This window comes from Podarcis tiliguerta, assembly GCF_965153285.1.
Source record: "Podarcis tiliguerta genome assembly, chromosome: 7".
Classification (NCBI taxonomy): domain Eukaryota; kingdom Metazoa; phylum Chordata; class Lepidosauria; order Squamata; family Lacertidae; genus Podarcis; species Podarcis tiliguerta.
In genome coordinates, this window is record NC_139540.1 from 199866 (window position 1) to 209375 (window position 9510).

Here is a 9510-nt window from a genome sequence, read left to right on the forward strand (position 1 = left end):
GGACCCGGCGGGACGGTCTCCTGGCAATTGGGGGGCGGGAGAGCGAGCGAGCGAGCGAGCGGAGGGGAGGGCAGCCGGGGGGCCAAGCAGAGCGAGCCCCCCACCTCCGGGCTCCGGGAAGGGGTGTCGTGGCCCGCGCAGCCTCAGCCCCCTTCGCCAACCTCCAAAGGTCCGAGGAGCAAGACGCAGATTCTGGGCGGCGCGCAATCGGTGGGCTTTGCACGAACCCGGCTGCGGAGCAGGGAGAGGGGGCATCTGTCACCCCCGGGGGGGGCTGCTGGTGTCCGACCAGGGCCGGATTTAGGTTTGATGAGGCCCTGAGCTACTGAAGGTAATGGGGCCCTTTCTATGTCCAGCTGTCCTTTGTCAACAACAAATTGTCGCTGTTTTTTTGTGCTGAATATATGCTATATGGTAATGTATGGATATCATAGGTATCTCAAACCATTTGCACTTGTGGCCTGCAAGCAGTCCATGCAGAATGGAGGCACCCTATATATAGAAAGGAGCAAACCAGTGATATTTGAGGGAGCAGGCTAGCAGGTGGGGCCCATGACTTACATCACAGGAGCCTACACAACACAAAACACTGTTGCTGTATGTAGGTTTTATTTTAGTTGTTTTTTATCTTATCTTTTGGAAATGTACACCCAGTTTTTACACTTTAATTTTTTTGGGTGGGGGGCCAAGAGAGTGGGGTCCTAAGCTATAGCCTTTTTAGCTTATACTTAAATCCGGCACTGTGGCCATCTGAGCCCGTGCAGAATGAAATTGTGCATGCACATGACAGAAGCCCCCAAACAGCACTCATGACAGAATTCCCATAGTGCATGCCCCCTCCCCAAGTCTGTCTGTGGAAGAGGGTGAATTGGTCAGGCAGAGAAATGGGGGGGGGGATGTTCTGTGATGTGCGCTGGCACAAAGTCAAACGTGGCCTCCCTTTTGTGTGGGGAAGGATGCTGCTGGATGCGACTCCGGAAGGCAGGCTGAGCGAGATGCCCAGTGGCCGAGGCAGGAGGACCTGGGCCTTGAAATCTGCCTGTTGCTTGGCAAGTGCTCCTTCCATGTCCTGCTACAATTCTGACTGGCTAGTTTGTCTTTCGTAGAAACATCTGTCCCCAGAATGGCTGGAGTTCAGTCGGTAACGGAAGCTGCAGGGAGGAGGAGCCTTGCTGCCTGTTGCCCCCCTGGACCCAAAGGGGCTGCCCTCTGACCAGCCAGGGAGCCACCAGCCCTCCCTCTGCCAGCTGCCCCACTGGTCTGCAAGGGGGCAGAGAGCTGCCCTGCAGGTTTCTACCCTGGAACCTTTGAGTGAAGGGCAGAGAATACCGGTAATTGTAATGAATGCAATCAATAAGAGAGACAGAGGCAGAGCCGCTCCCTCGGGAAGGCGCCTGCTTGGGGGGCTTGGGGCCTGTCTGGGGAGCAGGGTTGGGGGTGCCCTTCAGCCAGAAGTTCCTCTGGAGAGGGCCCTAGGTTCTGTTGCTGCTTTAAGAGGGAGCCCAGGGTGTGGCTAACTCCACAAAGCTGCCTGCGGCTTGACCAGGAACAGGCTGGGTGGGATTCTAAGTCCCTTGGCCCATCCAGGCAGCGGCAAGACAATCTCTGAAAAGGCTCCGCAACATGGAGGGCACAGCCCCCAAATCTTAAATGTGCAGATAAGCCCTAGGCGCTTTCTTCTGGTCAGAAACAACAGCGCCGTGATTGTGCAACTGGGTTGAGGGTCATGGGATCCTCAGATGTTTGGCCTGTTCTTTGGAGCATTGTGAATGGGGGAGGGGGCCAGGTAGCTCAGGGAGAGGCCCTTGCTCAGCCTGCAGAAGCCACCCCCCTCCCCGGCCACAAATCCACTGCCAAAGGGCCGTAACTCAGTGAGTAGAGTGTCTGCAAGCAGAAGGTCCCAGTTCAGCCCCTCCTGGCATCTCCAAGTAGGGCTGGGGAGGCTCCTGCCTGAAACCCCGAAGAGCCGGTGCTGCCAGCCAGAGTAGACAGTCCTGAGCTGGACAGGTATAAGGCAGCTTCCTATGTTCCTGGCAGCCTCTTCTGTTGGAAGGCCAGACTCTGCTGCAACTCAGCGAAGGAGGCAGCTGCCCCTCCCCCTCCTCTTCTGGGACTCATCAGCGACAGCCAGGAATTTGGTCTTGGCAAGTCCAGCTCCTTGAGGAGAGGAAGGGAACCTTTTGAGGCCCTGTCATGCGTGGCTCCATCCTCATTTCTGGCGGCTGCTGGATGGGAGCAGAGCCCCCACGAGGACTAGGAGCTTGGCCTTCCTTCAGTCCTCTGCTTGCCTGGGCTCTGCCAGAGGCTGTGGCCACCTCAGGTCCTGCGTCCGTTGCCTCCAGGGCCCATGCAGCCGGTCTCACACACCTCGCTTGGTCCTCAGGAGGGTATCAACCCTGCCACTCAGGGGACCACTTGGTGGCTTTGGTGCAGCGGACACAGGCTCTGGAGCTGCCGGCCACAATCCGTCTCCTTGGCTTTATGGTGCCACTGAGGCTGCACACGCCCCACACGTTTAAAGCACATTCACACACCCCTCTCCTAAGCGTGAAGGAGAGAAGGGGGTGTTTCTGCGGGTGAAAAGGTGCTTCATTGTGCATTCTTCATTGTGCATTCCACTTCTGTGGAAGCACTGGCACTCTCCCCCCTCTTGAAGAAGCAGGCTCTGTCCCATGACAGGAGCGGTGTTTGCAACAGGAGGGGGCCGCTCCTGTGCCAGGAACACCTCTCTCTGCTCCTTGGCAGAACCTGCCTCTTTGTGCCTGCATCTTGTCCAGAGCGGATTCCTGGAAAGGCTTTCATCCTCCCCACATCCTTGTTTCTCCTCCCCACCCCCACACTTTGCTTTCAGGCCTGGAATAGCTCACTGTCCCACCAATGGAGAGAGGAGACGGGTCTCCTCCTCCTCCTCCACCCACCCCACAAGGTTTCTGGGGAAAGCAAACAGTTTGCAGAAGGAGACTGGAAGCAAAGCCGCTCCTGTCCTTATGAGGAGCAAAGCCATTCCAAGCGCAGCAGCCTGGTCCTGGGCACCTCCCTGCCCCCCTCTCCAATATGACACTGTGCTTGCTGCCTCGCGCCAGGGACCCCAAAGCCGGCTGAATTCTTGCTCCCTACTTCACAGCCCCTCCAGTGTTCTTTGCAACTCTGATGTCTTCCAGTCTGCCTTGAGCCAGCCACTCATGCCTTGACATTTTGGACAGGATCAACTCAAGGTTTCTCCAAGTTGTGCTTTGTGGGACCATGCATGGCGCCCTCCCAAGCTGCCCAGACCCTCTCTGCCTGCCACCCACCAGGCACATTTTCTGGAGGCAGCTTCCTCGGCGGCAGAGAGCGGCTGCCCTTCTCCTCAACTGGGCTGCCCTGCGCATAGCTCCACCGCAGCGGAGAGAGGCTGCTGGCCACGGCTGCTCCATCCCTGGGTCAAGCCTGAACCAAGGGGCAGAGGGGCAGCAGGATGGGCTTGGCAGTTGCAAGGTGTGGCAGCCCCCTCAACACGGGGAGGCTGAGCCCCCTGCCCCAAAATATTAAGGGGGCTAAAGCCCACTCCACCCTATACTCTGTGCCCCTGTGTGAGACTCTATCCATGATGGACTCTCCAGCTGTTCCTCTCTCCCCTCATCTCTATGTTATAATAATTCTTTTTTTTATAATTAATTTTTATTCAATTTCCAATATGCATTCCATCCATGTTTAACATCCACTTCTAACATATACATCTTTTAGACTTCCCTCAGCCTGTCTGACAATTTTCCATATGATCACAATTACTCACATTTCTTAAATTTATATTGCGCTTTAACAATCTTAATCTTATCATATCTTTTAAGCAACATTTCTATCAATCGTTTTCACAGAGCTTCTTGAAAGCCAACAAGCGTTAATTGCTCCTCACATACATTTTTTATATACTCTGTAAATTTATTCCAGTCCTCGGCGAATCTCTGATCGCGTTGGTTCCGAATTTTCCCCGTTAATTTGTCCATTTCTGCATATTCCGTCAGTTTTGATACGGAAGGAGGGGGGGCATGTCTTCTTCACCGCCTTCTTTGCTACAATATATCCATTTATTTCCAACTGTCAATGACAGAAGGGACTAAAATCTATAAATCATAGAAAATCAACGTGCCAATTTGCTCAATTTCTCTAGAACTCCATGACACCTTCCCTGTCCTCCATAATCCCTCAAGCAAGGTGTTAAGACCCTAATCCTGTCAAATCACTCTGCCAGGTGGCAGACTATGCATACATGGACCATTGTCTTCTCATCACCGGGACTCAGGATGTGCTTATCTACGCATATCTCCAGCTCTGCATATTCCCCCCTCCCTCCTCCATATGTTAATCCTGTGTAACCCAACCTCTTCTTAATATATTCATGATGTAATCTGTGTAACCCAACCTCTTCTTAATGTATTCATGATGTAACTGGGATGTATTTTGCACTGTATTCTGGGACATGGAGGGAAGTTTCAAAAGTTCATGTCACCCCTTTCTCGCTGTTCAATCTCGCCTTGAACCTTGTTGCGCAATAAACATGGATCTTCTGCAGTTTGCTCCTGTCTCCGGCTGAACTCATTTTCCTCCACAGGGACCCGCGGACTTAGTCCGACGAGCTGGGTGGCAGAGCAGCCTCGCACCCAGATTTTGCCGTTACAGGATCATTCTCCATTCTTCCCTCGTCGGCATTTCTTCCTGTTTCCATTTCTGGGCCATCAAAATTCTAGCTGCTGTCACTGCATACCTAAATAATGTCACATCATTCTTTTTAATTTCATTCCCTAGTATTCCTAATAAAAATGCTTCTGGTTTCTTAACAAAAGTATATTTCAACATTTTCTTCATCTCATTATAAATCATTTCCCAGAAACCTTTCACTTTCTTACACTCCCACCACATGTGATAAAATGTTCCTTCTTTTTCCTGACATTTCCAACATTACTGACTTTATACATCTTACCAAGTTTCACTGGTGTTACATACCATCTATACATCATTTTCATAACACTTTCTTTTATTGTAGTGCATGAAGTGAATTTCATTCCTTCTTTCCACAATTTTATCCACTCATCAAATTGTATATTATAACCAAAATCTTTGGCCCACTGAATCATAACTGATTTTACTTCTTCGTCCTTTGTATGCCACTCAAGCAATAATTTATACATTTTTGATAAAATTTTAACATCACTATTCAAGATTTCTTGATGAAACCTAGATTTCTTTTCCTGAAAACCTCTTTCTGACATCTCTTTTTTAAACATTGCATTTAACTGAAAATAGTGCAACCAGTCATTCACATTTTCTTTAACTTCTTAATATGGTTTCAATTTCCATTTATTACCTTCTTTGATTATCAAATTCTCATATGTAATCCATCTCCCAGTGGTGATAGCCAATATGGAGTTTTAAACTCTAATAAATTTTTATACCTATTCCAGACTTCAATCAACGATCCTCTAAAGATGTGGTTCTCAAAACCTTTATGCACTCTATTCTTTTCACACCATAAATACGCGTGCCAACCGAATCTATTATCATAACCTTCTAAATCCAACAATTCTGTGTTTTCTAACTTTATCCATTCTTTCACCCAGCAAAGACACGAAGCTTCATAATATAACTTTAAATCTGGCAGGGCAAAGCCTCCTCTATCTTTTGCATCTGTTAATATCTTAAATTTTATTTTTGGCTTTTTGCCCTGCCAGATATATCTTGACGTTATTCTTTGCCATTCTTTGAATATTGTCACACCTTTAATTATTGGAATTGTTTGAAACAGAAACAACATTTTCGGTAGCATGCTCATCTTTATCGTTGCAATTCTTCCCCATAATGATAATTTCATTCTTCCCCACACCTCTAAGTCACGTTTAATTTTATTCCATATTGGTACATAGTTGTTTTGAAACAGGTCAATACTCCTGGGAGTTAACGTAATCCCTAAATACTTAACTTTCTTAACCGCATTCATCTCTGTTTGTTGCTGTATTCTTTCTATTGTCTCTTGATCCATATTCTTAGCAATTATTTTAGTTTTTTTCCTATTTAACTTAAAGCCGGACACCTGACCAAAATGTTCTATCTCTTCTAACACCTCTTTGACACTCTGCATAGGATCTTCCATAGTTATAACCAAGTCATCAGCAAAGGCTTTAACCTTATATTCATTACAACCAACTGTCACACCTTTTATTTTTTCATTATTTCTTAGTGTTATAATAATTCTATGGTGTCAGAAATAAAATGTAAGTGAACAAGGTAAACACACATAAATACGTACACAAACCACATGTCTGAAATAGTAGAGGAGAGCAATATTGAAGCCATCTTGACTTTTAATGGCTCCAAACATTTCCTTTGCAGAAGGAAATACCTTACTTTTCCATTGTTAGCGGAGAAATCTGAGGGCTCCCTTGGACAAAAAACAAGGCCACCGGCCAGGAATACCAGAGCAAAACAGCAGCCAGTAGGCTTGGTCTTGATTGAAGACTGTCAGGACAGGACTCCCACCTGCCTCAAGGTGGAACAAGATGGGAGCCCCGAACGAAAGAGAACCCAAACTTTTATTAGCTGCTAATCCCCATATTACACCCTCCCCAAACTACATCACTCATACATCACGGTTACATCATGAAAGGGGAGGTCTGGTGGCCGTAATCTGAGCATCCTGGACCCTGCCCCATGGTTCTCCTTGCCCTCCACCAAACACCCATCAAGTGAAACAATAGAGATGTTTACATTTCCTTGTTTTCCAGCCAAGTTAATCACACCCTTTTGTCTTCATCTGGGTTTGTTATTTCTGGAATGGCTACCTGTCTGGCCCTCAGGTATCAGAATGCCAGGGATTATCACTCAGGCAGAGGGGCTGCTGAGGAGCTGAGCTCACATGTCTATAGGAATTTCTGAAGTTTTCCCAGTCAGCCAGTACAGAGATACATTGATCAGTGAATTCTTACATTTGGTATTGTGCAGCAAAGGCCCTTTGCATAGATAGGAAGAAACTGTGATGAAGTGTTTTGTGAGGACAAATCACAAAAGTCACAAAAGTGATTGTGCTGATTCTGGTAGTGGGCTGCATGTGCACCGATATCTGCGGGAGGGACACGCCCCCTATACATAAATTCCTGCAACACCAAGTATAAGAGTAGGTTTATTTTACTAAGAAAGAATGTTAAAGGGGGGCGGGTAGTCTTATACACGGATAGTACATGGAGGAACGTGTGATTGGTTGCTGCTGTGAGCTGGAGATTGTCAGCTGCTATTGGGCGTGTTATTGGCTGCAGCAGCAAGATAAGGTGTTGATTGGCTGTTGCTGCAGTAATTGGGCGGGTGATTTGCGACTTTTGTTGGTGAGGATAGGTGGCAATCCTCCCCTCAAAAAGCTCAACAACTCTGGGCAGTCCTTACCAAAACAGTCAAAAGAGCACAATTTGGGGAGGCCTGTGACAATGGTTTCAGAAACTAGGGTATTGTTGTAAACAAAATCTTCCTTTTCCCCCTTATGGAGTATCCAAGAGCCTCTATATCCAAGAGCCTTAAGTGGGTTCCCTATCGGTAGGAGAAAATAACAGAGGCCAACCAGAAAATATTGAGAAGCAAAGCAGCTCATAAGCTTGATCTTTATTGATCTGTTGCAACAGGGTGCTCCCCTTACACACAGGAGGACGGAGGAGGACCCAGAGCCAAGGTGTGCCTGCCCTTATATAGACATTTTAAATTCCCTGTCCTGGAGCTCAAGACCACCCTCCATACATCATGCATACATCACAGAAGGGGTGTAACCCAAGACCACCCCCCAGATACATCATACCTACATCACAGAAAAGGTGGTCTACAACAGAAATTTGAATGTTGTTGTTTTTCCTGTCTGCCAGGTTATCTGATAATGTCTTATCTTATTGCCTTTCCTGGTAATCTGGCCATTCCTTTGAGATGGTGATTACCCAATCCCTGAGACAATGGGAAGGTTCCCTCACCCCCTCCCTCCTTGCAGAGAAAACATTTGGTCAGTTTGGGAGTCAAAATGGTTCCAGAACGGTCTTCCTGTGCTGCTTCAGACATGTGGTCCACATATGCTTGGTTGGTATATTCACGAACATTTATTATATATATAAGACCTTAACTTTTTTATTTCAGTGTCACCCCATGCTTGTGGTTCTTACTCCTGTGGGGACCTGTTGTGCAACAATACAGATTGTGGTCTACAGACCTCTGTTTTGCTCCAAATTACTTGGCTGGAACTTCCTTCTTTTACTGACTGCGTGGACCCACAGGGGACTTGCACTCCGATGAACTGGGCTGTTGCGTAGTCTCTCACCCTGGATTTTTTTCCATAACAGGCTGTAAAAGCCAACCCCAAAATGTTTATATAACGTTTGTTTAACTCAGGTTTGAAACATCTTCTCCACAACAGAAATAAACCCTCCCTTTATGTAAGAAACACCACCCCCACCCCCACTCTCAATATGAGGCCTGCCTGGGGTGTGTGTGGGGAGACTGTGCACTTCCTCCCCCAGAGAAATGCATGGCTGTGTCACCTTAAAGGGTGATGGCAGCTGCCTTGTAGACTTTGGGTCCAGCTGCATTTGCCCCATGGGAGCCTCAAACTAAGGCCGTGCCTGCTCAGTGGGAGGCCCTGGAAGGAGCCCAGAGGAGTCCTTTGCTTGCCTCTCTGCTCCTTTGATCTCTGTTGTTGTTTAGTGGTGTCCGCCTCTTCGTGACCCCCTGGACCAGAGCACGCCAGGCCCTCCTGTCTTCCACTGCCTCCCGCAGTTTGGTCAGACTCATGCTGGTCGCTTCGAGAACACTGTCCAACCATGTCTTTGTCCATGGAGTTTTCTTGGCAGGGATACTGGAGCGGCTTGCCGGTTCCTGCTCCAGGTGGATCACATTTGCTCAAAACTCTCCACCATGACCTGTCCATCTTAGGTGGCCCTGGACAGCAGAGCTCATAGCTTCTCTGAGTTATTCAAGCCCCTTTGCCATGGCAAGGCAGTGATCCATGAAGGAGCCTTTGATCTCTAGGATGGGCTGAAGCAGCCTTGGCCTTGTTCCCCCTGCAGGGGGCAGCAGCAGCTCAGAAGAGGCTGCTGCCTCAGACCCAAGTCCATCTAGTCCAGCATCCTGTTCTCACAGTGGCCAACCAGGTGACCATTCTGGGAAGCCCAAAAGCAGGACTTGAAGACCAGGACAATCTTCTCTCCTGTGGCTTCCAGTCTCTGACTGTGGAACCGATGAATTTGTTGAAGCCTCTTTTCAAGCCAATGCTTTTGAACTTTTTCGTTTCATCTGGGCTGATTTTGCTGCATGTACCTGCCTTATTCTGGTTCTTCCTCTTTTAAGCCTACCTTGGGCCCTTGGAGCAGCTGGCAAGAAGGGGGGGGGGTTGTGGGCAAGAGCAAGTCCACCCTGACACCATCACAGGCCGGCAGCAGTCCTCTGTTCTGCAAAGGGAAGGAGCAGAAAGGGGCTCCTCCAGGATCTGAGCAGAATCCCTTGCTGCAGGCT